Source organism: Aquila chrysaetos, chromosome Z, assembly GCF_900496995.4.
Source record: "Aquila chrysaetos chrysaetos chromosome Z, bAquChr1.4, whole genome shotgun sequence".
NCBI classification, from domain to species: domain Eukaryota; kingdom Metazoa; phylum Chordata; class Aves; order Accipitriformes; family Accipitridae; genus Aquila; species Aquila chrysaetos.
Window position 1 is genome coordinate 81,398,427 of NC_044030.1, and position 7,072 is coordinate 81,405,498.

The window sequence follows — 7,072 nt, forward strand, 5'->3', positions numbered from 1 at the left end:
GCCCTATAGCAGGCACGGGGTAGACCCTGATGGTGGGGACACCCCACCATTACCCAAAAGTGTGGAGCTGGTGGGTCCAAGAAGCAGGTAAGACACCTCTGCAATGGTTCACTGTAGCCACGGCTTGCAATGGACAACCCAGAGCTGGTCGGCGGTGGTGTCCCCACTCTGAGCTTGCTCGGGGAGGGCACCCACCTCACCAGAGATGATTGAGACCCCGTTCAGCTGGCTGATCCTCTAAGGCTGTACCATCTGTACTCCTGCCTATGGGATTTGCTTTAGTTTGGCTCTTTCAGGGCCCTCGTGCCGGCTGGAAGTGGTTTCTCTCAGCTCCCTTTCCCCCGCTGTTTGCATTGCCTGCTCAGCCCTCCGTGCCTGGCTGCTCGCATCCCTGCCTGGCTCGTGGCTCGCTTCACCGTCCAGCTAAGAGAGGCAGAGACGGCTGTTTCCATCCACCTGCTTCCTCCTCTTTTTTTCTCCCTTTCCAGCTCCCAGCCTTTAGCCTTATGCCCTGCACAGAGGAGTGGAGCAGTCTCAGGCTCTGCCTCCCCAAACCAGCCCATCTCCAGTATCACCGGGAGCCTTCCTCCCCTCCGCACACCCCGTCCCCTCGGCACGAGATGGGTCGTCCGCTGATAAGCCCCGTACTCCCCGTCCTCCAGCAGCAGCTGCTAAGACGCTTCCCGCCTGTATCCCAGGCTGGGAGCCAAGACAGCAAGAGCAGCGGCATTTTGGAGAGTCAAACGATATACAAAGAGCAGAGGCTGCGTGCAACAAAGACTGCGGCACAGGGAAGGAAAGTTCAATACGTCTTTATTTTGGGGCTCTACGGCTCAGCATTCCCACCGGTCCTTCCTCCTCGCTAAAGCCTTTGCCATACCCTCTGTGCTCTCTGTTTACGTTCACCTGCTACCCAATTAACTCCCCGTTTAGCTGCGCACCTGCAGTGGCTTTATCCTCAGACCACTGCACTGGAGCCATTAACCCTCTAGATTGCATTCGGCTCTGAAAAATACCCATCCGAACGGCTGGAGCATTCATCTGTGAATAGGAAATATGCTACAGTAGTTCATGGCTGGTAAATATGTGACGGGGGGGAAAGAGAGATTATGCTTTATTATCAATTGACTTGTGTCGCCAATGGGCTTTCTGTCATAATTGACTAATGCCACCCAGAGTGATATGTACTTCTGCTGATAGCTGCATTACAAGTTAACACTCCAGCACAGTATATGTTTTCATTCAATCTCTATAGGAGAAACTCATATATGGCAGCTGGCAATGCCCTGAGGGGGGAAATCAGCCGTCTTGGGACTGAGTGGAAGGCACTCAACTACAAACGACAGGAGACGAGGGAAGAATTGGGAAAGTCAAGGCAAAATTAGTCAGAGGAGATTCGGCGTGTTGCAGCATCTCTGGCCTGACGCACCGAACTTTTCGGGAGCAGCCAAAGAACTGGAGCCACCCTGAAGCTGCAGAAATGCTGCTGTTGGGGTTTGGCAGGTGGGTTTTTTTGAAGGAGGAGGAGAAGGTAAGGCCAGTAAAACTGTAACAGTCTGTTAACTGAAAAAATGCTGCAGAGGGTGACGCATAGGACAGGAGATAAAGGGCCGGTGTTGGCAATGCAGCAGGTCCGGAGAAAGAGGGAGAAACTTCAGCGTGGCTGGGGGAGGTCTGCCGGGAGAGGAGGTTGGAGACGACACTGACTCAGAACAAAACCTGCTGATTGCAACCTGCTTGTCAGAGAAGGGAAAATTAACCTTCCTGATCTCTCATAACAGAGAAAAACAAAATACTCTGCACGAACGACACTTTTGTGTACCTCCTCCAAACACGAGCTTTTCCCTCAAGGGAGCCTCATGGTCTCGTCCTGTTGTCCCCCTCCCTGGGCTGCAGTACTAGAGACCTCACCACCTCAGCCTGCTGTGATGCCCTTCATACAGCGGTGAGAAAAACAGGAGAACGGGGCTATTGCCCTGTTTCTGCCCCAAGACTTTTGTACGTCATCGCTGGGCAAGGCGTTGACTTGTGCCTCAGTTTCCTTCTGCGCAAGGTGGAGATCGTTCGCAAGGCTGCTTAGATACTATTAAAAATCTGCAAAGCCTCGAGTGGAAACTTCTGCGGAGATGATTATTATTTAGGACTGGGAAGGCAGCCTGAGCAGAAGGGGAAAAGTGAGTTTAAAATGCTTTCTACCGGCCCGTTGGAAGGCAGTAAGTTATCTGTATCAATCTCGATGCTTCTCTTCCCCATCATTCCCTGGCCAGAAGTGGGACAAAGCATGGGGACAGCATCTTTATGCCTGTCCCCCGCTGTGTGATCTCAACCTTTAGGACACTCGCCTCCACTGCTGCGGCACTGGCCTCCCGCAGACCGATGCAGATGCCAGGCCATCGCGCAGGGGTGGTCCTCCCCATCCCACCCCACGTCCTTCCTTCGCCCACCCCACCCCTTCACGTGGACACGAACCCTTCGTCCCCGGGGAGCTGAGCCCGTCGCCCATCCCTGCTGGAAACCTCTTCGGAAAAACTTCTCAGCACCAGTCGCTCTCTCTCCCTCTGCCCACATCCACCCGCAAACACACACGGGCTCTTATCTCTCCCGTTGCACGCGCGGTCCAAAATAAACGCGGGCCGGCTCCGCAGCAGATGGAGGACCGATACAAAACCGCGCCGGTCAAACGATCCCCCCCCCTCCTCCTCCTCCGCCTTCCCCTTTCCTCTCCCATTCCTCCCCAATAAGTGAGCAACAAAGAGGGGGAGAGGGAGGGGAAGAAATGGCCCATTTTCCAGCTTGTGAGATGATTAGCACTGAAAAAAGGATTTGCTGCACCAAAAATATGCCTGGAGGTTGTGCAAGCGCCAGCTGCCATCTAGCGGAAAGCTGGCCTGATTTGTCACCAGCAGACACTGCCTCATTTACCTCCGCAGCAGGAGGCGAGGGAAGTGTATTCTCCTAAATGTGTTAACTTAGCAGTGTTATACACTAGAAACAAATTAATATATAATTCTTCTGTGTCTTAAGGTCATTACTGCCGAGGCATAAATTAATAGAGCTATTCCAGTTAATTCATTTTGGCGTTTGCTTCTGCATGTCTGAGCACATATGTGATTGGGGCCTTCGTCTCGTTTCCGCTGGTGGAAATGATGAAGTCCTGAAAGAAGCTTTGCCATATTAATGTCATTTTTAACCTAAAAGTCAGGGAGACGCGGGCTCTGCTGCTTTTTCCCCTTCGCACTCCTGCGAGGCAGGCTGCAAGCGTGGAGTTACTTTCCGAACAAATCCGAGATGAAACCAAAGGACACAGTATTTTTCCTCACAGATGTGTGTGTCCTATGTATAAGCAGGGCATTAGAGCACTCTTCTGAGAATAGCAAAGAAGGCTGTAACGCACATTATCCGATCACAGATGCATTAAGCTGTCCTACAGAAATATAGATGTTTTCCTTTCAGATCAGAGAGAGAACAGACATAATCAGTGGAGAATGAGACAGCAGCTTTAGCATCCTTTTCTACTTCTTTCATTTCCCTGCTTTTCTTCTCGGGGCACATCCTGCACCCCAGGCACCCTGCTCGGCTGCGGCTGCATCCTCGGCTCTCAGGAGGAGAGGAGGGAGCTCAGCTTCTTGCATCACCCAAGGACCCCTCTTCTTCCTACCCCATGGCCAGGAATATTTCAGAAAAACATGTTTTGCCGGGTTTTTTTCATAAAAATATGCTTTTGGGAAGGGAGTTTTTTGGTTAAGGGTAGAATTTCTCACCAGACTCCTAGGAAGAGAAAATGGGTCTGGCACTGGCTCTACCCAGCATGTGGGTTAGCAGTAGCTCTATAGCCAGAGCACTCTCACGTGAATGGGACACACAGCATCAAGCCCCTGTATTTTTCAGACACAGAAGAAACATGGACCCCATCTTTCAGAAGCCTCAAGACCAGAAAGCTCTTCTTTTTTCTTCCTTTTTTTTTTTTTTTTTAATTTAAAAACACAAACAAACTGCAGGACAAAAAATCTTGTAGCTGCTCAAATTGAACTATTTCCCAGATTCTTGTACAAATTTTTGCAGAGGAAAAAAACTTCTGTGTAGTAAAAATGTCATGGAAGTGTCTGTTTGAAAGATTCTTTCATTAACCAAAATGTTTCTATGGCCAAGAGAAGGGACAAAAATTGTGTAGAAAAGTTTCAGTTTGGTATTTTTCATGGCTTCTTGAATCAAAAGGGCTGTCAATAATGCATTTCTGTATTTTCTTTCCTGTCCTTTGGTGAGGAGGGTATTGCAATATCAAAGGTCCTGCGCAAGACGTGTTTTGCATGCAACATGCTTGCTGCAACACCACCATGAACTTTACTGCTATTTCTACTGCCAGCTTCATATAGATTTGAATTATTTGGGCAGACATAAACCATATGGGCAGAAGGCAACAAAAGTAAAGGTGCAGCAGATACTGCTGCAAAGAATGAGGGTAGGGGATTGTACTTTTCTTCCTCCTGTCCACCTAATAACGGTGTAAACCAGACTAGGTGCTATGGAGAGAGGCTGGGATCCCAAAGCGATGCCTGGGCCAGCCACCGTCACCTCTTTTACCACCGCTCTCCTCTGCCCCCTTGGGGATCTGCCCTGGGGCTTCTGGAGGTGTTCAGGGGTGAATCCCCAAACGCAGTTCTTTCAAGGTAATTTCTGAAAGAAGCAACAAGAAAACTGAATTCATAATACCCTTACGAGGAAGACCTGTGTTGTTTTCTGTAGCATTGCTGTTAAGTGCTGAATTTTGCACAGTGAAGCTAGAATGGGTCTACTGAAATCAAGGAAGAAAAGTGCTGTTTGCTACAATTACATGCCTATGTTTATGTATCTGTGTGCTTGTGTGTGTGTATCTACATATATACAGGTGCATACATATATATGAGTGTGTCTGCGTGTGTGTGCTTTATTTTTCTTTTGCTTGAGCTTGTGGGGGGACTTCTGTGGTTTGGTTTGTTTTTTTCTCTCATGCACTCAACAGTAGTAAATTCCTGGAGCAACCTGAGATCAAACTGCCGCTTGGCAAGGAAAAGCAGAAGACAAGAGGCTCGTGGCACCGCTCGTGCATGTGGGTCCCGATCCACCCAGCAGAAGAAAACCGCTCCGGTCTGGGTTTGGCTCGGGACAGGCGAGGGCCAGCGCTGCTGGGCTCTGCAAATCCTGGGGAGTCAGCTCCAGCCACGTGATGAAAGGCACCAAAATCAAAGCTTAGAGTTTCATCCTTTGGCTGAGACCCCTTAATCTTGTGCTCTCTGTGGGGCACCTACTATTTGGGATTAAGGCTAGAACCTAGAGGGTGGGAGAAGTGTAATGAATATGTTAAAACGAAGGACTCGGAGAATAAAGGACAGTGCTCCATGTCACCCTGGCATGCTGTCATTTAATGGGCCAAATGTCTTCATTTCCTTTTTCTCATGTGAGAAGAAGACAGGAACCCAATCCTGCATCGCTCCTTTCTTTAAAAAAAGAAATATTTTATCCCAGTGGAAGGATGTGTTTCTTCCTGTCAATAAGTGTCAGCAGCTAATCTGAACCTTTCAATAAAACAATGCCATTAAATAATTTAACCTGGGAAGAAACACTGATGGCTGTGAAATAATTTATGGATTTCAGATGTGTCAAACTTTAAAGCACTGAAAGGAAGAAATGTGAGAAATGGACGAGTGTGAGATTCCCCAGCAGAAAGAAAAGGAGTTTGTGAGATTCCCCCATTAAAAAGAAAAAACAGTGAGGATGAATAGCCATCCTGAACATAGATCAAGTATGAACTAATACTATATATCACATGAAAATGCATCCTTTATAAAAGTAACATGTATAAAGACACAAGATGTACTTTCTGTAGAAACGTCTAAGACGGCTAAACAAAGCATTAAGAATGATAAAGCAAATAGGTGGAGTCTGTTACTTGCCTGATGCCTGCATACAATTGCTAGTCTTGTTACTAGACATTAAATAAACACGTCAAATGGAAAGCAGAAAGAATTCACCAGAACAGTGAGTTTCAATAGCGAATTAAAGGTGACATTGCAAGAGAAAGTGACAGATGATAAAAAAACAGCTATCGAGTATATTTTTAAAAAAAAGAGAAATCGGGAGGAATCTACTTAAATAGAGCTGGGTATTGTATAGTCTGTTAACCTTATTAAGTAAACATGCTATTTAAAACCCCTTGGAAACATGGGAATTGAAGGAAAACACCAGGCTGAATGTATGTAAGCACATGGATCTGATAGTCTAGGGCATTTCTTTTTTCTTCTCGCTTTTCTTTTTTTTTTTTTTTTCCTTTGCTATTTATTTTATTTTATTTTCATTTTCATTTGGCAACTTCTGCATTCAAAGCCCAGAGCTTGGAATTTCATACCTATTTAACACCTGGTTAAGCAACACTTAACCATTGGCACCAGCTGACTGCATCCCCATTAAGCAGAATTACTCTCATCATAGACATTGGAAATGGAAAAGACCTACCCGGTCATGTAGACCGTTATACCACAACCAATGCAGGATTGTTCCATTTAGTAGGAAAAGAAGAAGGATGGGCTTGTCAGGGGATGACGACTCAGAAGAGCTTGGTTCTCTTCCCAGCTCGATGTTAGACTTCCCGAGCGACCTCCAGAAAGCCACTTAACCTTGCTGTGCCTCGGTTCCCCATCTCAGCAACGGCTTCCTTTCTTCCACCTCTTGTCCACTTACCATGTAAGTTCTTGAAGGCGACATTCATTTGTACTTAGGTGTGTTTGCAGTTGGCATTAGAAAGGCTCCCCGATTTCAGATGGGGATGCAAAATACAGCTGGAGAATCTGCAATAGCCTGTGCTCCCTTTAAGGCTTTACATCTGAGTAATAACACAGGTTTTATTCCTTTCCTGAACAAAGGGAGTAACAAGAAAGCAGGGAGATGGAGACAGATCGAAGATGACCTTTAATTTGAATTATGATCTATTTCTTTCTTAAAACTGATTTAACAACAGAAATTATGAGCTTTAAATCCTAACTTATTTCTCTACACAAGAGCCCTTTTCTCTTAAGGTCTCCCTGCTTTTATGCTGAAG